The sequence below is a fragment of the Adiantum capillus-veneris genome, chromosome 7, assembly GCF_014529385.1.
Source record: "Adiantum capillus-veneris isolate H3 chromosome 7, ASM1452938v2, whole genome shotgun sequence".
In the NCBI taxonomy this organism is placed as follows: Eukaryota; Viridiplantae; Streptophyta; class Polypodiopsida; order Polypodiales; family Pteridaceae; genus Adiantum; species Adiantum capillus-veneris.
Genome location: NC_140937.1, coordinates 110,925,905 through 110,947,468, shown reverse-complemented (window position 1 = coordinate 110,947,468; position 21,564 = coordinate 110,925,905). Strand labels below are relative to the sequence as shown.

The 21,564-nt window shown below is 41.2% G+C and overlaps 1 pseudogene across 1 annotated transcript; it reads right to left on the bottom strand.

Annotated features, from left to right (window-relative positions):
- Positions 1–1,882: 1,882 nt before the first annotated feature.
- On the bottom strand, positions 1,883–4,947 carry LOC147454423 (uncharacterized; annotated as a pseudogene). Its single transcript, XR_015188622.1, has 8 exons — positions 4,619–4,947; positions 4,199–4,260; positions 4,010–4,122; positions 3,809–3,902; positions 3,381–3,608; positions 3,048–3,266; positions 2,684–2,944; positions 1,883–2,459 (listed from the first exon to the last, which is right to left on the bottom strand). The product of XR_015188622.1 is annotated as an uncharacterized LOC147454423 (transcript).
- Positions 4,948–21,564: the final 16,617 nt, after the last annotated feature.

Below are 21,564 nucleotides of genomic sequence, written 5' to 3'. Positions count from 1 at the left end.
AGCCTTCTCAATGTCAGTGACAACACATCCATAAGTAATGAGTAGTCTTGATGATGCAATGTATATAGGTAGCACTAAAGAGGCTAGTACAACCAGTTTTGCATTCATCAATGTTTGATTGTCTCATGTATGACCTATGACCTAGCAACTATAGTGGGAGCATTTGAAGCAGAGACTGTTAGTCATACGATGACTAACACTAGCATGCTGCATTATGGAGCTATGCATACCAAACAGAGATGTCTATGGGATTTGTATGCAGGCTCTAGCATGAATTTGCACGCTCACCTATCACTAATGAAGATCTTATTGTTGTTTTACTCAATAACTTACCCGCTAATTTTTTTTCAAATTGTGACCGTCGTAAAAGAGAAATATTCTTTGCCTTGTTTTGATGGTATTGTTGATTCCTTGCAGGAAGAGGAGAAAAGAGCATCCCGTGCTGCTTCTTCCATAGTGCCCACTGCACATGCAATCAATGGTTGCACTTCTATCTCAACTTCAACCAAACCATTGACTGGTACTAGATCTTGTGTAATTTGTGGGCAAAACAATCATCAAACAAAGGATTGCTTTACCTATCACTGGTGAAGATCTTATTGTTGCTTTACTTGATAGCTTACCTGCTAAATTTTGTTAGATTGTGAGCGTCTTAAAGGAGAAATATCCTTTGCCTTCTTTTGATGGTATCGTTAATTCCTTGCAGGAAGAGGAGAAAAGAGCATCATGTGCTGCTTCTTCCATAGTTCCCATTGCACATGCAATCAATGGTTGCAGTTCTATCTCAACTTCATTGACTAGTACTAGATCATGTGCAATTGCGGGCAAAATAATCATCAAACAAAGGATTCCTTTACCAAAAATCTTGTGTCCATTGTGGTAAGAGGAACCATCCTTCCAACAAGTGTTTCAAGAAGAACAAAAGTCAGATAAATATTGTTAATGTTGATGGTGATGCACATGTGGTCTTAGTCGAAAGCGATGTTCTTTAGGTTTAGTTTCTTTATGTTGTTCATAGTGAATTAATCTTCTACAAGTTATAAACACTACGACACAAAAAAGTGGTAAGACCTCCTTTATTTGTGAGTTTGGTTAAGTTCTTGTTGTCCCCACTCTGATTTTTGTCCGAGGGAAGTACACACACCCTGATATTGTTGTCAAAAGGGAGCTTCTATTTCCATATGTTTGTTTCAAACCTTTGTCAGAGGTTTGGGCTTGAGTGGGGGATTTTTATGTTTAAGCCCATGGGAAGTCTCTTTGTGATAGACAAATACAAACCATCCTTTTTTCTCACCTAATTTTAAGTGCATGCATGAGCATGGATAGCCTTTATATGTAAGTCTTCTAATCTAAAGCTAATAATATAACATAGGGTGTGATATGTCTTTAGTCAATCAAGCTTGTTGAAGTCAGTGTGTGTGTTGTGTGTGCGCGCTCATTGTCTATTCACACCCTTCCTACCATGGCTTGCCTTTGTTAAGCCCTCCATAGCCTACGTAACATGTTTGACATGATGTATGACAAATGGTGGATGAGAGACGGTGTTTGTGTTTATGTGCATAGCCTAGTTGCCTTCATAGGTATAGTGCATGCAGATTTTTGTTGAGATTTTACTCAAATTATAGAGAAAACTCTGTAGGAATTCTACCAGGTTCTCACCATAGTTTCTATGTATTTGCGGTTTAGTCTCTGATACTTTAGTGGTCAAGTGTGACTCCCACTTTGGCAGTGATTTAGTTTGACTCCCACTTGGACTTGTTTTTTGTTGCCTTGGAACACGGATTAGTGTTTTGTACTCTCACATGAATGAGTTATAGTGTATGCTCGTAGTGGCTACAAGTTGCAAGCTATGCATCGTTTTTAATCAATGGATATTATGATCGTGAATCTAGTCACAAGTTACATGTTCTAAAGGTTTCTTTGGTAGAGCTACATTGAACTACAGGTTGCATATGCGATGATTGTAGTTATATCAACAAAAAAGAAACCTCTGCAATTTGCACAACAAAAACACGATACAACAAAAGGATTCAATGAGAAAGCATGAATAATATTTTCCCTGTCTCCTCCTCCATCGCACAAAAATTGTCCCTAGCAACTCTCTACCAGACCACATTGCTCTGCCTCGAAAACTTTCTTAGAACGTCTACTTCTCTCCTCTGCTTTTTCCTTTTGGTGTGCTCCCTATGCAACCGGCCGTAATTCCAAAGTGTGACCTGCCTGAATCTGACCCCAACCAATAAGCCGCCAATGTCTCTACTTAAAGCAACCTTCTCTCCTTTACTTGTGCAAACAGGAGACATGAGCTGAAGCTTTGCCACATCATTTTTTACCGCTACAACACGCGCACCCACAGACATTGATCCGATGTTCAACATCAAAACCTCACCTTTTGTGAGTTTTGTGACCCTCCCCTCGATTCTTACTCCTAGGAGCAGGCGCAATAGGAAAAAGTTTATCTGAAAAAATAAAAGACAAGAACAACAAAATTCACTTCTATAACGATTAAGAAACCAAACAAGCTCTGGGCACTATAATCAGACTCCGTCAGCAAGAGAATCACATTTGTCCAGTCTAAATACAGGCACAAGAACATTTCACACAAGCTTTCCTACAAAACTAATCATACATGCATGTATACGGTAGACAGACAACATGCAAGTCTTAGCAGATTGGTACAAACCTCAAGCTCTAAATAAACCTCAGGTAGCACCCCCCACTCTCCCAAAACTTGACCCACAAGCCGATCAGCCTGGGTCAATGTTGGGTCGACAGTTGTACCGACACCTATAAGCCCACCAGGAGCAGCAAACTGCAGTTCATTTGCCTCTGCATAGAGCGATATGATTCTCAAAAAGATTGGTGTGCATTTGATATTATTGCTTTCATCTTTCACCACGATTCCAGGTCGAACCTCAATTTTCTGTCCCACCCTCAAGACACCCTGTTACAAACACACCCAAAGAGGTCCACCTAAGAGAGACATCATACCAGAAAAAGCCCCGTCTCAGATTGATTATTCATGATGTTCAAAAGCAAACACAAACCTTTAAAATACTTCCTCCGGCCACTCCTCCTTTGATCTCATCAACTTCAGCACCTGGTTTGTTGACATCAAAAGACCTAATAATTATCATATTAGGTGGATCGATGAAGTTACGCTCTGGAATGGGAATTTTGTTCACTATGTACTCGCACACAACATCTATATTGTACTTCAGCTGTGCTGAAATTGGGACAACAGGAGCACCACCTGCTATTGTCCCCTGCAAATGCCAAAAATCAATCAGCCCTAGCTCAGAAGGTTGATACAACACTAGCTCTCAAATTACACCTTCCATTCAGATCAAAACAAAAACTCCTTCCAGTGAGAAGTAAACCTCTATAAATTTCTGTATTGCTTCATGTTGATTTAAAGCCACACTCTCTTGGACAAGATCGATCTTGTTCTGCAGTATAATAATGTGCTTCAGCCTCATAATTTCCACTGCGGCAAGATGCTCTGATGTCTGAGGCTGAGGACAGCTTTCATTTCCTGCAATCAACAGTAGAGCTCCATCCATGATAGCTGCTCCATTCAGCATAGTAGCCATGAGAATATCGTGCCCCTGCGAGCAAAACACTGTTATAATTACCATGGCACGGCAAGACCCTTTCTCAAGAGCATAAAAATGACTAAAAACCTTGCTGATAACTATGTTCTGTAGAGCTGCAAATGAGTCTAGCTTAAGGAAGAAACTCAGAACAAACTTGGGCCATCAACTCAAACCAACAGAATGCAAATTCTTGTTCAGTCAAAAAGGTGGACTTACTGGGCAGAGACATGTCGTAGAAGCTTCTTACGAGCATTCTCAAACCCAGGTACGTCGCAGAGTGGGCTATCTTCCTTCCCACCATAAGCCCTGCTCACAGATAAGAAAGTACTTGTGACTTGATGATGTAAATGGAATATATAGCTGGCACAAAATTAGCCACACAAATTTCTCTAAAATAGAAAGAAGCCTCTTACTTGTAACACATAGGCCTTGGACAGCTTTCATCCTCGCATACATATATCTTAGCATTTGCATAACCAAGTTTGATGGTAATATTGCGCTCCAGTTCATTTTTGAACCTCACCGTCTATGGCATAAGAAAAACGTCAAAAATCATGCCACTGAAAATCTAAGTTGTGACTAGAAGGAAAAGGCAAGCTCACCTGCACTCCAGAAATAGCCTTCACCAATGTTGACTTCCCATGAGCCACATGCCCAATGGTGCCTGCTCCACCAATAGAGCGGATGAGAACAGGTGAGAACAATGCAAAGAAAGATGCTTGATGAACACATATAACAACACAGAGTCTCACAAAGCCACTTTCCGTCTATTTAGGCAACCAACCATACATAAGCCTACCCAGTATGTGGATGATGCACATTCAATGTCTACCCAGTACGTTCGAAGAAAATTTTTGAGAAAACATATACCTTCATAGGGTCGAAGAGGTCAATCCTCACGAACTTTAAAACAGGCTAAAACCCTTGAACCAAACAACAATCAAGAGTCCATCGTCACGATTCAAAACGGACGGCGACCTCCAAAATTGATCAACCACAGTGAGAAAGATGAAGTGGGTTACCAATATTCATGGTGGCCTGGCGAGAGATGACCTCGGGAGAGAGAGGGGTGAGCTGAGTAACGTCCAGTTTGCTTAAATCCTGCTCCATCAAGCCTCGCTTCGCCATGGCTGCCGAAGCGCTGATCTCCTCTCTTTCTTCGCTTCCTGCTAGTCTCTGTAAAATCTTTGAATTAGACCCCAACTCACGCCTTGGTCACCAAGGATGAATATCCATCCATCTTGACGGTGAAGAGTCCCAATAGTAAATAGTAATGCAAGACCGCAAAGGTACATCGAAAGCTCCTCCATGATCCTTGCTCCAAGTCTTGTCAGTGGTTGCCATCGGTCGATGCCTTGGTTAGACTCGTTTAACAAGCATCGAGCATCGAGCATTGGATCGTGGCCCATGAGCAAATGAATTGCTCCTCCTCAGTCATTCACTGAGTGGGTGGTTGAAATATAGCGATAATAAGTATTATGTTGGCATTAAAGTTTTGGAGGAAAACGAGCAAAAAAATTTAAAAATCAATAGGCCAGCACAAGTGGGCAGTCTTGCTTCGGAGAATCCTATACAAGGGTCAAAAACGTTGTGAGCAATGCAAGAGTTTTGGACAGGATTGTCAACAAACAAGCATTAGTTAGTGTTAATTGTAGAATGAGCCTTGGATGTTAAATTTGGGATGGTTTAAAGGCTAACATCATTGATATGGTGTGAAAAGCATGAAACAATGTAGTGCATAAGTCATTCCTTGGGAATATACTTCCTCTTGTGAGAGCTTTTAAGCTTTGGAATGACAATACTGGCCTCACTCTTCTTCAAAACATATAGAGGGTAAGTGCATCAAATCAGGTTCTTGCAAGAGGAAACATTCCAGATAAAAAGCTCCTCAAGCACTTTTTGTGCTTTCTGAAGTGTACCACATTTGGCATACAACAATGCACATGCCTTTCAGATGCACGCGTAGGTGATTGCGTTTGGAAACAGGCCCTCATTAAGCATCATGTGAAAACAGCCCACAACTTCCTAGCCCTGTCTTGGTTGGGCATATCTTGCAATCAATGCGTTCCACAAGATGACATCCCGCACAGTAACCTCGTCAAAGATTTGTTGTGCGGTGCTTGACATACATACTGACCAACATTTTTCCCAACATGTTCTTTTCAAGTAACCCACTACCGCAAATATCAACATGAATGCTACTGCCTTGTACAAAACCTTCTCCTTAGCACAGTCTTTAAGTGAGCTCACAAAAGAAAGACTCATTCTGTCACTCTTTATTTTTGCTTGTGTAGCCTTTATTGCTGCTTGCTTGGCGACCTTGCAAGAGAAAACGGATGTGTGTGGAGCAAGGAATGCATGCGGAGCCGTGTGTGCACCAATTGCTTCTCTTATCTCTCTCTCTCTCTCTCTCTCTCTCTCTCTCTCTCTCTCTCTCTCTCTCTCTCTCTCTCTCTCTCTCTCTCTCTCTCTCTCTCTCTCTCTCTCTCTCTCTCTCTGACTATCTCTGCGAAGTCGACGGGGACGCATTTCATGCGCTTTTTTAAAACAATTTCTTTTACCACTTTTTGTGTACACCATCGATTTTCCATCCAATCAAAGGAAGCCAAGTGGCACTACTCTCCTTGCTCATTTCTCCAAATCGATCTTAGATAATCAAGGTAATGAATCATGGCCCACCAGCAAGTGAATTGCTTCTCCTCAGTCATTCACGAAGTGGGTGGTGAATGGAGAAGGGTGACAAGGGAAGTAAGGGCATTGAAATATAGCGATAATAAGTATTATGTTGGCATTAAAGTTCTGGAGGAAAACAACCAAAAATAAAATAAAATCGATAAGCCACCACAAGTGGGGAGTCTTGCTTCGGGGAATCCTATACAAGGGTCAAAGACGTTGCGAGCAATGCAAGAGTTTTGGACAGGATTGTCAGCAAACAAGCATTAGTTAGCGTTAATGGTAGAATGAGCCTTGGATGTTAAATATTTGGGATGGTTTAAAGGCTAACATCATTGATATGGTGTGAAAAGCACAAAACAATGTAGTGCATAAGTCATTCCTTGGGAATATACTTCCTCTTGTGAGAGCTTTTAAGCTTTGGAACAAGAATATTGCCCACACTCTTCTTCAAAACATATAAAAGTTAAGTGTTCTAGCTAAGAATTACCTTGGGGTGATGTACTTCATTTAGATACCAATTTAAATGTCTTGTTTTTTGAATTTAAACTCTATATTCTAAACTTCTAAGTCTTTTAAGCATGGCAGCAGGTATGTTAGATCCCTACCTCTCCTTCCATGTACTACATTGTTTCTATGCTAACCAATCAATAGATCATTGTGTGCCTATATTCAAGCCATGCGCAGGTTACCACAACAAGCACCTTAAGACAAATGATGGCTACCCTTGTAGTTGTGTGATTTTCACTATGCTTAAACTTGAGGATACAATATCCTTTTGTTTCAACGTGGCTACCAATATCTTGTATGCTAATACCAACTGAAAATCGCTACGTCTTATAGCTACTTGAAATGGGAGAAGAGTAGGCACCGTTATACATTGACTTATTCCTTCCTTGAGCTAACATGTAACTATGCATGATCATTTCACTTGTTTAAACATCTTATTCTTTGAAGCCACCATAGAGAAATGATCAGTTTATTGTAGTGAATTGAGTGTACGTGCACCATGTGTCTCACTCTGCAAGCTCATCTTAAGCATAAATACAAAATTTTCTTGCAAGTTTAAGCACATTGATAAACCCTCGAGAAAAAGTCACCATAGAGAAATGATCAGTTTGTTGTAGTGAATTGAGTGTACGTGCACCATGTGTCTCACTCTGCAAGCTCATCTTAAGCATAAATACAAAATTTTCTTGCAAGTTTAAGCACATTGATAAACCCTCGAGAAAAAGTGTCTTCTTTTTCATCACATCATTTATGTAAAAACTTGGTAACCAAAGTGAAAACGGTCAATAGTCTTGTTGAAGACTATATAAGAAGGAAAAATACAAGCCCCGAGTATAATAGCATATTCACTTTACTTTAGTACTTATCTTCCGTAATTTTGACATGCCATTCCACCAAAAGAAGTATAGACAAGTAAGAGTGAAACTGAGTTGCACTTGCAATCAATTAATCTATACATGTTCAACATCCCATACCTGCTAAAATTTTGATTTGACTGAACTATAGAAAACAATGACGAGGATCAAACAATGGTAAATTATATGATAAGTGCTTTGTTGATTCATCCATCCTCATAAGCAGTTTCGGACATAAAGGATTTTGTTGTCTAGAGTGTTCAAAATTATCTCGCAACACATCTCGCCATGTCAAACATTCTTGCATAAAATCATAAGAATAACAAAGAATGCTATGCTCCCTAATCATGATGACAAAGCTAAAAAATAAGATACTCACGGAATTTGGCTTTAATATACCTTGTGGTAATCTTTCTTCCCCTTAATAACATAAAAATTGGTTTCTTGCACACCTGAAGTGATGGTCTCTCGCACTCACTTATTGTCGATGTCTCATAGATATCAAAAAATAAAAACCTTTGCTAATGGATGCCACCTTCATTGATGACTAGACAAGAAAGGTCTCGATGCATTTCATGAAGGAAAAAAGTGAGGTGTATAACCACTTTTAGAATTTCAAATGTATATTTTTAAAACAGACTAGACAATAAATATAGTGCCTATGGTCAAATGGAGGGGAGAGCACTTCTCCAATGAGTTTAGAAATTTTGAAAAGGCATGATCTTGAAATTAGTCTTTTGAAAAGGCATGGAATTGAAAGGCATGGAGTTGTCACTTGTTATAAAATATAATATCTAACTTTACCAAATGATTTTCTTATATTAAACTGATCACTTAATATGGGAAGATAAAAGGGGAACAAGAGTTAGTATATATATATATGTGCTTCTAGACCTATCTCAATAGGGGGACCGAAAGGAGAAATGGTTGCATCTCAATAGGGGCCCAAAAGGAGACGGTCTACCAAAGAGCAATGTGCAAATAAGTGCTTCTAGATTTACCTCAACAAGGGACCAAGAGGAGAAATGGTTACATCTCAAAAGGGGTCCAAACGGAGGTAGTCTATCAAAGAGCAACGTGCATCTAATGAAGCTTAAAAGACCTTAGGGTTAGCTTCATTAAAGACCTCCAAAAGTTAGTGTTAAAAAGTTCTTTGACCTTACGCAAGCTAGAGCTAACCTTGAGGTGGGAATCGTACCCAAGCATGAGGTGCTAAGATGCTTAAAGTGGTTGTGGGAACCTTGCCCAAAGCTTGAGGTGATTTTTATGCTTAAATAACTAAGGTTTTGAAATGTTAAATTCAAAGATAAATTTTCAAGAGGCATGAACGTCCATGCTTGATTGACTAAGGCTTGAAGTATTCAAATCAAAACAAATGACTTAAGAAGCATAAAAGACACATACTTGCTTGATTGACTAAGTCCTTGAAGTATTCAATTCAACCAAATGACTTAATAAGCATAAAAGACATATGTTCAAATGATCCTCCACATATGGTGAAGTGGAGCGGAGCGTGGATTGACTCACACACACACACACACAGAGAGCTTACACAGTACGCAGAGAATCGCTTGAAAGGTTATCTCCCTGAACCTTATTATCCACAAAAGTATAAGTGAGTATATACAAAGAGTTAGTGATAAGTGAGTTAGGCGGCCGGCCGGCCATATCCGTATAAGAGGCCACTTGGGCTTTAATCCCAACAACCTCCCACTTAAAGTCCAATGTGGCACTTTAAGTAACTGTAAATCTATGAACATAAATGTACAAAGATTTACATGGCTGCCATCTGTCCAATGCCCAATAACTCACGACAATGCACAAAGCCCTCTCCTGGAAGTCCCTTTGTGAGTAGATCAGCATGATTGTCCTTGGTGTGGATCTTTAGCAATTGTATATGCTTGTCTTCAAGTACTTCCCTAATGAAGTGATATTTCACATCAATATGCTTAGTCTTTGAATGGAACACTAGATTCTTTGCCAATTGTATAGCACTTTGACTATCACAATATAACTCTGGCATATCTACTTTGATTCCCAAGTCTGCTACCAATCTATTAAGCCAAATAGCTTCTTTGCATGCCTCATTTGCTGCAACATACTCAACTTCTGTAGTAGACTGCGTAATACAATCTTGTAATCGAGATTGCCATGATATGGCACCTCCAGCCAATGTAAAGACGTAGCCTGATGTAGATCTCCTCTTATCCAAGTCTCCTACATAATCTGAGTCAGTGTATCCTCTGACACTCAAATCCTGACTACCATAGCATATGCACATACTCTTTGTATGTTTTAAGTATCTCATGATACCTTTCATTGCCTCCCAATGTTTCTTGCCGGGATTTGACATTTATCTACTAACCACTCCCACTGCAAATGCAATATCCGGACTTGTAGCAATCATTGCATACATCAAACTACCCACTACAGACGCATATGGAATCTTATCCATTTCAACCTTTTCTTCCTCAGACACAGGACAATCTTGTTTGCTAAGTTTCACATATGGTGGCAATGGAACACTCAATGCCTTTCCCTTCTCCATATTGAAACGTTGCAAAACCTTGTCAATATACTTTGTTTGAGATAACCAAATCAACTTCTTTGATCTGTCTCTCTCAATGCGCATACCAAGTATATGACTTGCCTCACCCATGTCTTTCATGTCAAACGATTTTGCCATCTTTGACTTCAAAGCTAAAATATATTCCAAGTGTTTGCCAGCAATCAACATGTCATCCACATACAAAATAAGGATCAGCCAACTGCCATCCTTAGCCTTCTTTGTATATAGATAGTGATCAAACTCACTACGTTTGTAGCCTTGAGAAAGCATAAACTTGTGGAACTTATGGTACCATGCCCTCGGTGATTGTTTTAAGCCATAAAGACTCTTTAACAACTGGCATACCAAATCTTCCTTGCCTTTCTCAACAAACCCTTCTGGCTGCTGCATGTAAATTTCCACATCTAAATCACCATGCAAGAATGTTGTCTTGACATCCATTTGGTGCAACACCAAATCCAATATGGCAACAAATGCAAGAAAGCATCTCAATGTAGTCATCTTGACCACTGGAGAGAAGACTTCATCAAAGTCAATGTCTTGTTCTTGCTTAAAGCCCTTGGAAACAAGCCTTGCTTTGTACTTTGGCTGACTATCATGAGCGGTGATCTTATACCTGTAAACCCATTTACAAGGTAGAGCCTTTTTGCCCTGTGGTAATTTAACTAGCTTCCATGTCTGGTTTTTATGCAGAGCTGTCATCTCTGACTGCATGGCCAACTGTCATTTTTTCGAGTCAACCACTTGTAATGCTTCCTTGTAACAAGATGGTTCTCCGCAATCTGTATTTAGAGATGGCACATAATGATCAGGTGGTTTGGAGACACCCTGAGAACGTCTCACCACAACTGATTCTGCCTCTCTAGCCACTATAGACTGTTCCTGAGCCTGACCATGCTGTCTTGATGTGCTAGCACTAGGTCCATCTTCCCTGAAGACAACTCTTCTGATCTCCTCTGTCTTCTCTGGCTTTGCATGAAACTTGGCTTCATTGAAATGCACATCATTGCTACGAATAACTTTTTTGGACTCAGGATCCCAAAGCCGATAACCCATCTCGCCCGATGCTCCGTAGCCAAGAAATATACACTTCTTGCTCTTTGGTTCTAACTTATTCCTGAACTCCTTAGGAATATGGCTATAAGCTTCACAACCAAAGACTCTGAGATGCTTATACGAAGGTGCCTTGCCTATCCATAGCATCTCAGCCACTGCACTCTTATTCAAAACTCTACTAGGAGACCTGTTGATCAAATGGACTGTTGTAGCCACTGCTTCCGCCCAAAATCCATCAGGCAACTCAGCATTTGACAACATGCTTTTGACCTTCTCTTGTATGGTCCTATTCATACGTTCTGCAACTCCATTCTGTGAAGGATTATATGGTGCAGTAAGTTCCCGCTTAATCCCTTTTGCTTCACAAAAGTCTTGAAAAGCTTTGGAAACGTACTCTCCACCATTGTCAGTTCTCAAGAACTTCAGCTTCTGACCACTCCGATTCTCCACAAGCTGCAAGAATGTCTTAAAGACCTTGAGCACCTCATCCTTGTGCTTCAAGAAGTAAACCTATACTTTGCGAGAATAGTCATCTATGAATGTACAAAAGTACGTTGCTCCCCCTAGTGACAAACTAGGCATTGGTCCGCATAGATCACTGTGCACAAGAGCTAACCGTTCGTCCCTACGATTCCTCTTTGATCTGTGCGGTTCCTGTGTTTGCTTACCATAAACACAATGCTCACAAAACTCGAAATCTTGAAATGAAAATCCAGGCAAATCACCATAATGAGAAAGTATTTCTATTCCTCTTTTTGACATATGTCCCAACCTACGATGCCACAGTGACACACTTGGCTGCTTAATCACATTAATTACATGGTTTTTAACCTCTGAAACATGTAAAGTGTACAGAGTTCCTGACTTGCTGCCATGTGCTATAGTCATCGAACCTTTGGAGATCTTCCAAGCGATGTTCCCAAAAACTATCACATAACCCGCTGTTAAGTATGGAGCTTGATTTACCCTTGTAATTTTCTGTGGTAAAAGCGCACATTTGTAAGGCCCCCATTATGAGGAGAAGCCATCGTGCATGAACGAAAATCACTCACCGGAAACCAAAATTTTCACGAACAAGAATCAGGGGCAACTTTAGAGGCCTCGGGGACGGAGGCCCCCAAGACTTTTTTTCGCCGGAATATTATGGCCGGACGGCGGCCGGAAAGTGGTCGAAAAACAACCGGTCGGTTGGCCGGTGGCCGGTGGTCAGAAGTCAATGGCCGGTGGCCGAATTCAAAAGCGGACTTGTCTTCTCAAGGGCAGCCACACATGGGCGGATTGGAGGGTCCAATTTGGACTTATTCGCACAAGGGCGACTACACATGGCTGCCTCTCATAAGAGATGGCAGCCCTTTTGGCCTATAAAAGGAGGCCATTTCTACACACATTTTATATAGTGTGAAGTTGATGCAACAAGGTGAGTGTGAGATGGTGAGAGTGAAGCAAGGCGGGAGCTCTATTAAGGGTTTAATCCCTTTGTAAACCACTTCTTCTTTTGAAGTGCTAAAGCCATTGAGTGGCTGCTTTCCCGTGGACGTAGCCCACATTGGGTGAACCACGTATATCGTGTGTACTCTCTCTCTCTCTCTCTACTCTATAATCTCTTGTGTGTGAAATCTATCTCTCTCCATTAAGTAATCTACTCAAAAATCTATTTAGCTACGTCTTATTTCCTAACAACTGGTATCAGAGCAAGGTTTGCTCATAGCTAGATTATCTCAAGGAAAGGATTCCTTGAATTGAGTGGGAGTTATGGCGGAGGAAGGGAAGCTCAAGATTGAGAAGTTCAACGGCAAAAACTACCAACATTGGAAGATGCAGATTGAAGACTATCTCTACCAGAAGGACCTCTATTTGCCACTAGGCGGTCTTGCGAAAAAGCCCACAACAATGGCAGATGAAGCATGGATTGTCCTTGATCGAAAGGCACTGGGAACAATCCGGTTAAGCTTGGCATCAACGGTGGCCTTCAATGTTTCGGAGATGAAGACCACGGAGGACTTGATGAAGTCACTTGACGACTTCTACGAGAAACTGTCAGCATCCAATAAGGTATTTCTTATGAAGCGCTTGTTCAATCTAAAGATGGCAGAGAATGGTTCAGTTGCAAAACACCTAAATGACTTTAACACAAACATAAGTCAACTTCGATCAGTGAAAATCAATTTCGATGACGAAGTGCGAGCTCTCCTTATACTATCATCTCTATCGGATAGTTGGGACAGCCTTGTGATGGCTGTAAGTAATTCTATCTCTGGCACAAATACTCTTAAGTTTGATGATGTTGTGGGTGTTCTCCTAAGTGAGGAAATGCGAAGGAGAAGCACAGGAGAATCATCAAGTGCTGCACTATCAGTGGAAACAAGAGGAAGGCCTAAGGAGAGGTTTAAAAACCAAAAGGGTCGTGATCGCTCAAGGCAGAGCAAGTCACGCACAAAGTCAGTTCTTGAATGTTGGAACTGCGGCAAGAAGGGCCACATCAAGAAGGATTGTTGGTCCAAGAAGAAGAAGGAGACTGAGTCTCAAGACAACAAGCCAACATCGGAGGCCAATGTGGCAGGTAAAGTAGAGCAAGATGCTCTAATTCTCTCATTAGACAATGTGTCTAATTCCTGGATAGTAGATTCCGGGGCTTCATTCCATGCCACACCACACAAGCAACATTTCCAAGACTACACCAAAGGTAATTTTGGGTATGTATACTTGGGAGATGATGAAGCTTGTGAGATTGTCGGCAAAGGTACAGTTTCTGTCAAAACTGCTAACGAAAATGAATGGAAGCTTAAAGATGTTAGGCATGTTCCTTCTCTTCGCAAAAATTTGATCTCTACAGGACAATTGGACGATGAAGGTCACAACATTGCATTCGGAAACAAACGGTGGAAGATCTCAAAGGGATCTTTGGTGGTTGCCAAGGGAGAAAAAGTCGGTACACTTTACTTGTGTACTGTTAGCACACAACCTTCAGCTTGTGCAGCAACTACAGAAGTTGACAGTGCAGTGTGGCACTACCGACTTGGGCATATGAGTACCAAAGGAATGCAAATCCTTCAAACAAAGAATCTTCTACCAGGTTTGAAAGAAGTGGACTTAGAGTTCTGTGAAGATTGTGTTTATGGTAAACAAAAGAGGGTAAAATTTCAAAAATCAGGAAATGAAAGAAAAAATAAAAAACTTGAGTTGGTTCATTCTGATGTTTGGGGTCTTGCAAGTACACCATCACTTGGTGGCTCATTGTACTATGTAACATTCATAGACGATACGACTAGAAAAACATGGGTTTATGTCATGAAGAATAAATCCGATGTATTTTCCATATTTCAAAGGTGGAAAGCCTTTGTGGAAAATGAAACAGGTACCAAGGTTAAATGCCTCAGATCCGACAATGGAGGTGAATATTCCAGCCAAGCTTTTGAAAGATTTTGTGCTAGCAATGGCATTCGGAGGCAAAGGACAACCCCAAGGACACCTCAACAAAATGGGATTTCAGAAAGGATGAACAGGACAATCATGGAGCGAGCACGAAGCATGCGGCTACATGCAGGCCTACTGCTTGAGCTTTGGGCGGAAGCTGTAAGTACGTCTGTGTACTTAATCAATTGGTCACCCTCAACGGCATTGGATGGGGGAGTTCCAGAAGAGGCATGGACAGGTAAACCGGTGAATTATGCATTTCTCAAAGTGTTTGGGTGTGAGGCTTTCATGCACATAGATAGAAGCCTAAGATCAAAGCTAGATGCAAAGTCCAAAAAGTGTTTCTTCACTGGCTATGGAGAAGGAGACTTTGGGTATCGCCTATGGAATACTGAAGATGGTAAAATCTTAAGAAGTAGGGATGTAATTTTTAAGGAACAAAATATGTACAAAGATTACTTGGAAAGAAAACAAACAAAAGAAACAGGTGATGAGTACATGGAGTTTGAGGACGGTGAAGACTCAAGGACTGCAAACGGTGACAATGTGCAACAACGTCAACCAAATGAGGAGCCTCAACCTATTCCCCGAAGATCTACAACAGCAAGTAGACCTCCAGAAAGGTTTGTTCCTTCCTTCAGCCATCTCTTGATCTCAGATTCTGGAGATCCGGAATCATACGAAGAAGCTATGCAACATGAATCCAAAGAAGAATGGACGAAGAGCATGCAAGTGGAGATGGACTCACTACATCGCAACCAAACATGGGAGTTGGTTGAGTTGCCTAAAGGTAAGCGCGCACTTCAAAACAAATGTGTGTACAAGGTGAAGGAAGAAGAAGGTGGGAAGAAAAGGTACAAGTCTAGGCTTGTGGTAAAAGGGTTTTCTCAAAAGAAAGGTATTGACTTCAATGAAATATATTCTCCTGTTGTAAAAATGAACTCAATTAGGCTTGTCTTAAGCCTTGTGGCTGCTCATGATCTAAATCTCGAGCAAATGGATGTAAATACGGCATTCCCTCACGGTGACTTAGAGGAGGAAATCTACATGCTTCAACCAAAGGGGTATGAAGTAAAAGGTAAGGAGAAAATGGTTTGCAGATTAAAGAAGAGCTTGTATGGTTTAAAGCAAGCATCAAGACAATGGTACTTGAAGTTTGATCGATGGATGTTGGATCATGGATTCACAAGATGCAACTCGTATCACTGCGTCTACACGAAGAATTTGGGAGATGGGAAATTCATCAGCCTAATGTTGTATGTTGATGACATATTGATTGCAAGTGCTAACATGCAAGACATTAAAGACCTAAAAGAGGAGCTGTCCAAATCTTTTTCAATGAAAGATTTAGGTGCTGCAAAGAGGATACTTGGTATGAAAATATCAAGGGACAGGACGAAGAAGACAATAAAGCTATCTCAAGAAGATTACATCAAGAAGGTACTAGAAAGGTTTGCAATGCAAAATGCAAAACCAGTTTCTACACCTTTGGCTGGTCATTTTAAACTAACGAAGGATATGTGTCCAAAGACACAAGAGGAGATAGCCTATATGTCTAAAGTTCCATATGCTGCAGCGGTAGGTTCTCTAATGTATGCTATGGTCTGGACAAGGCCAGACATTGCACATGCAGTGGGAGTTGTGAGTAGGTTCATAGACAACCCAGGTAAAGAGCATTGGCAAGCTGTAAAGTGGATACTTAGGTATCTAAAAGGGACAACAACAAATGCTTTGTATTTTGGAGGAACTGATATTTTTCTAGAAGGGTATGCTGATGCAGATATGGCAGGTGACAAAGATACTCGAAGGAGCACTACTGGCTATGTGTTCACGGTTGGAGGCACAACAGTAAGCTGGGCTTCAAAGCTGCAGAAAGTGGTTTCACTTTCTACCACGGAAGCAGAGTATGTAGCAATGACGGAGGCAAGCAAAGAAATTATGTGGCTTCACAGATTCTTAGAAGAGCTTGGATTCAAACAAGACAATTGTGTCTTGTACAGTGATAGCCAAAGCGCTATCCATCTTGCGAAGAACTCAGCCTTTCATTCAAGGACAAAGCACATTGAGGTGAGATATCACTTCATACGCACTCTTTTGGAAGAGGGACAGCTAAAGCTAGGAAAGGTGCATACAAGTGAAAATCCTGCAGACATGTTTACAAAGGTGGTCAACAACAAGAAGTTGAGCTTTTGCTCATCTTCAATCGGCATTCAAGGATAAGAAGCCAGAATGGAAAGCAGTCACAGGTTTGGTTTGGAGATCAGTCTCCAAGTGGGAGATTGTTAAGTATGGAGCCTGATTTACCCTTGTAATTTTCTGTGGTAAAAACGCACATTTGTAAGGCCCTCATTATGAGGAGAAGCCATCGTGCGTGAACGAAAATTACTCACCAGAAACCAAAATTTTCACGGACAAGAATCAGGGGCAACTTTAGAGGCCTCGAGGGTGGAGGCCCCTGAGACTTTTTTTCGCCGGAATATTCCTTTCGTTGGAATATTATGGCCGGATGGCGGCCGGAAAGTGGTCGAAAAACAACCGGTCGGTTGGCCGGTGGCCGGTGGTCAGAAGTCAATGGCCAGTGGCCGAATTCAAAAGCGGACTTGTCTTCTCAAGGGCGGCCACACATGGGCGGATTGGAGGGTCCGATTTGGACTTATTCGCACAAGGGCGACTACACATGGCTGCCTCTCATAAGAGATGGCAGCCCTTTTGGCCTATAAAAGGAGGCCATTTCTACACACATTTTATAGAGTGTGAAGTTGATGCAACAAGGTGAGTGTGAGATGGTGAGAGTGAAGCAAGGCGGGAGCTCTATTAAGGGTTTAATCCCTTTGTAAACCACTTCTTCTTTTGAAGTGCTAAAGCCATTGAGTGGCTGCTTTCCCATGGACGTAGCCCACATTGGGTGAACCATGTATATCGTGTGTACTCTCTCTCTCTCTCTCTCTACTCTATAATCTCTTGTGTGTGAAATCTATCTCTCTCCATTAAGTAATCTACTCAAAAATCTATTTAGCTACGTCTTATTTCCTAACACCCGCATCATCCAACTTCCCTGTACTGATCAAGCTCTTTCGGATTGCTGGAACATGTCTGACATTCTTGAGCCATAAAGAAGAGCCATTCTGAAACTTCAACTGTACATCTCCCACTCCAAGTATGTCACAAACCTGCTCATTGCCAAGTCTTACATAATCTTTAGTAGCCACATATGATGTAAACCACTCTTTGTGCGGAGAAACATGTAAAGATGCCCCTGAGTCGATAATCTAATCACTCATAGCATGTCCATCCTCTACAGTCAAGAAAATGGAATCAAGATTGGTTGTGAGGAAGATGTCACCAGCTACTATACCAGAATCACTGTCTGAACCAGATCTTGTGACATTCACCTCTTCAATCTTCACCGAACTCTTCTTTTCATCTTGCTCAGAACTCTTTGTTTTGCCTTTTTCTTGTTTCCACTTCGTACAGTCTCTCTTCATGTGACCCTTCTTGCCACAATGGTAGCATTCTATGTCATCCTTTGACTTCGAGTCACGAGACTTACTTCAGTTTTGTGCCTTCTTACCCTTCTTCTCTTTAGACTGTTGTCTTCCTCGAACGACCAAAGCACTATTGCCTTTGCCTTTGTCAATGTTCTTCCTATTCACTTCCTCTGTGAGCAAGCTGCCTTCTACATTGGAACTTATAAGACCTTCTGGCGCGACAGAATTACTTAACGCTGTGCGAAAAGTATCCCAACTGTCTGGCAAAAAGATTAAGAGAAACATAGCCTTCACTGAATCTGGAAAGACTATCTCCTTTGCTGTTAACTGACTGAAAATTGTGTGAAATTCATTGAGATGATTTGACATGGATGTCCCTTCCTTCATCTTCAAATCCACCAATTTCTTGAGCCAGTAAATCTGAGAAGCAGCACTTTGTTTCTCGTGCATACCACATAGCTTTTGCCATACGCCATACGCTATAGTCTCTTCTGCTACGTTGAAGTAAACATTTTCTGCCAATGTCAGCATGATTGTGGAACAAGCTAACTCGTCAAGCTCTTCCCACTCGTCTTCAGCCATACCTTTTGATCTCTCCCCTTTGAGCTTCAGTGGCTTCACTTGTTTTTTCTGCACCAAAACCTGCCAAATCAGCTTCTTCCAGAATGGAAAGTTTGTGCCATCCAGCTTCTTTATGTTGTAAAGAGTCTCACTCTGAGAAGATGCCATATCTGCCAAACTGTTTACTTTTGGGAAAAATCCGACAGAGTTTTCCCTGTAAACTGGCCTCTGTACACAGTAAACAAGCTATAAACAATAAGCTGAACACCTTTCCTTAGGAACTGTCAGTATTTTGAAAAAAAATTGACAGTCTTCCCTGTAAACTGAGCTCTGGAAACCAAAAGATAGCTCAAAAACAAACATAAATAGTTGACCAGTGACAAATCTGGAAATCTCTGTAATATGCTATCTTGTAAGCATACACTATCTCCTGTCTGGGCGATCACAGAACCTGTATCTGTCTCAAGACTGAACCCTGAACAATGCCTCAACGGCATGACACATAAGATGCAATCCAGTGTCTACACAAAGTCATACATCTTATGGGATAAAAGTCACCGAAGAGGATGCGTGCAGAGGGGAACTCCAGCAACCTAATCCACCTCACACTGGGTAACCCAGCCCCCAGTGCTTGGCTTCAAAAAACCTCACACACGACCCTCACAGATGGCTCAACAAACTGCCCAGAACTAGCATACATCCTACAATAGACCAATCACTGTCCTATGACCGCTGCGGCGGTCTGTCTGCTGGCGTGACTCACAACTAGCAGACCCACAATCACAGTACATCAATCTGCAATGCATGCTAGTGGTGTCAAGCCGTCGTATGGCCACACCTTCCCTGGAACCTGGCAAGCACAAGAAGTAGCAATGCAGACTGCAATATATATATCTGATGATATATATGTGTACCTGGTCTATAGATGATTCTTTGAAGACTAATGAGTGATGTATGTCGATGCCGATATTGATGCTGACCACCTCCTGCTTGCCAATCTACACAAGACAGGTTTCTTTGCGGCTGAAACCTATCTTCTGATGTAGTGCTCAGAACAAAATTCTGAGGGCGTAAACAACTTCGAAAGGGCGGTTAAACCGTAGGTCACCTATAGGAAATACTCCCCAAACGCCGAGTGTGAATTTCCAAGCTCCGGATCCAGAATCTGCCTAAAAAGTGCGCGCACGCGATTACGCAAAACCGCACTGCACCTCACTCTGATACCAATTGAAGTCGCAGAGCGGAGCGTGGATCGACTCACACACACACACACAGATACACAGAGAGCTTACATAGTACGCAGAGAATCGTTTGAAGGGTTATCTCTCTGACCCTTATTATCCACAAAAGTATAAGTGAGTATATACAAAGAGTTAGCAATAAGTGAGTTAGGCGGGCGGCCGACCATATCTGTATAAGAGGCCACTTGGGCTTTAATCCCAATATATGGCCCTCATGATGTGCTTGAATACTATTGGTTAAGTTTTAAAGGGGTCCAATGAGAATTTAGATACATAAAAATAAATGTTTAAGTTCTTTCTCTCAAAGAGGAAAAAGAGGACACATGTCCAAATGAAATAATAAAATAATGAGAGAGAGAGAGAGAGAGAGAGAGAGAGAGAGGTGTGGACCAAGCATGAGAGGGGGGTATACTGTCCCACACACACACACACACATTCTCTCATTGTGTGGAGTGCAAAATGCAAGAGCTTCATCTCCTTCTCCAGGCTTGTGGAGAAGTGGAGAGCCTACACCGACACTCTTGGCTATGGAATGCAAATCCAACCAAAAGCCATGTTTCAATGCTTAAACTTGCCATATTCTTCATGTTCATTACTATGCTATTATGCTATGCTAAGCAAGAAGAGTGATGATAAGTGAGGAACTATTTCTTTCTCCTATGAATGATTCTTCTTCCTCTTCCCTACCCTCATTCCCCGCTAGCTCTCTCCACCTCGAAGGTGTTTGAGGCTTTGGGACTGAGGCTTGGGATAGTTAATGCTTTTTGCAAAGTTTATGTTATGCTCATGATGCATGAAGCTTTCCATCTTCATAGCATCACCAAGGTCACAAGGAACACAAAGATTGTATTGTAACAAGTCTCTCTTGATGGGAGAATCTATAATACAAACGCCTTTTGGAGGGGGGACCGACTCCAAGTAAATCCGGTCCTCAACTATTGTCATGTTCTCTGATACTCTCTCTCTCTTGCAAAAGTATTGTTCATGATAAGTTAATTAAGTACTATGTTCATGTTGCTACCATCAATTAAGTTCACCCTCTATGTTCTCAAAGTAATCTCATAAAATTGCTCACTCTAATTCTCTTGATTCCGCTATCCTCAAATATTATAGGCCATTTCCATTACATCACTTTTGGAAATCCTTCCTTAGTCTTGAAGTTAAAAGACCACTACCTAAGCAAAAAATAACAAACATTCAAAATTCCTCATTATTTCTTCATAATTAGCTTCCAAAGTCAATGTATTGCTCCATTTTACCCAAAAAAGCAAAATTTTATATTTCAAACCTATTCTAAGAAGTATAAGAATTGTCCTAGACCACCATACTATATTTCTCACAAAGTTAAATGGGTTGGTGATCAAAATCTATAGTATTTGAGACTCTACAACTTTTATTTTGTACATAGAATTTGGTACAAAAAATGGTCATTAGAATATTTGGGCTATGTCCAAGATTTGTGGAAGTCATGAATTCATACTATGGCAAGCTATGTGTTTGCCTCTACTAGTGATATGGGAAGGCAACTACTGGGTGACATGAAGTACGAGTGATGGACTGGAGAGGAAGGTTTGAAAAGCAAGATGTTGGGTCGAGCAGCCA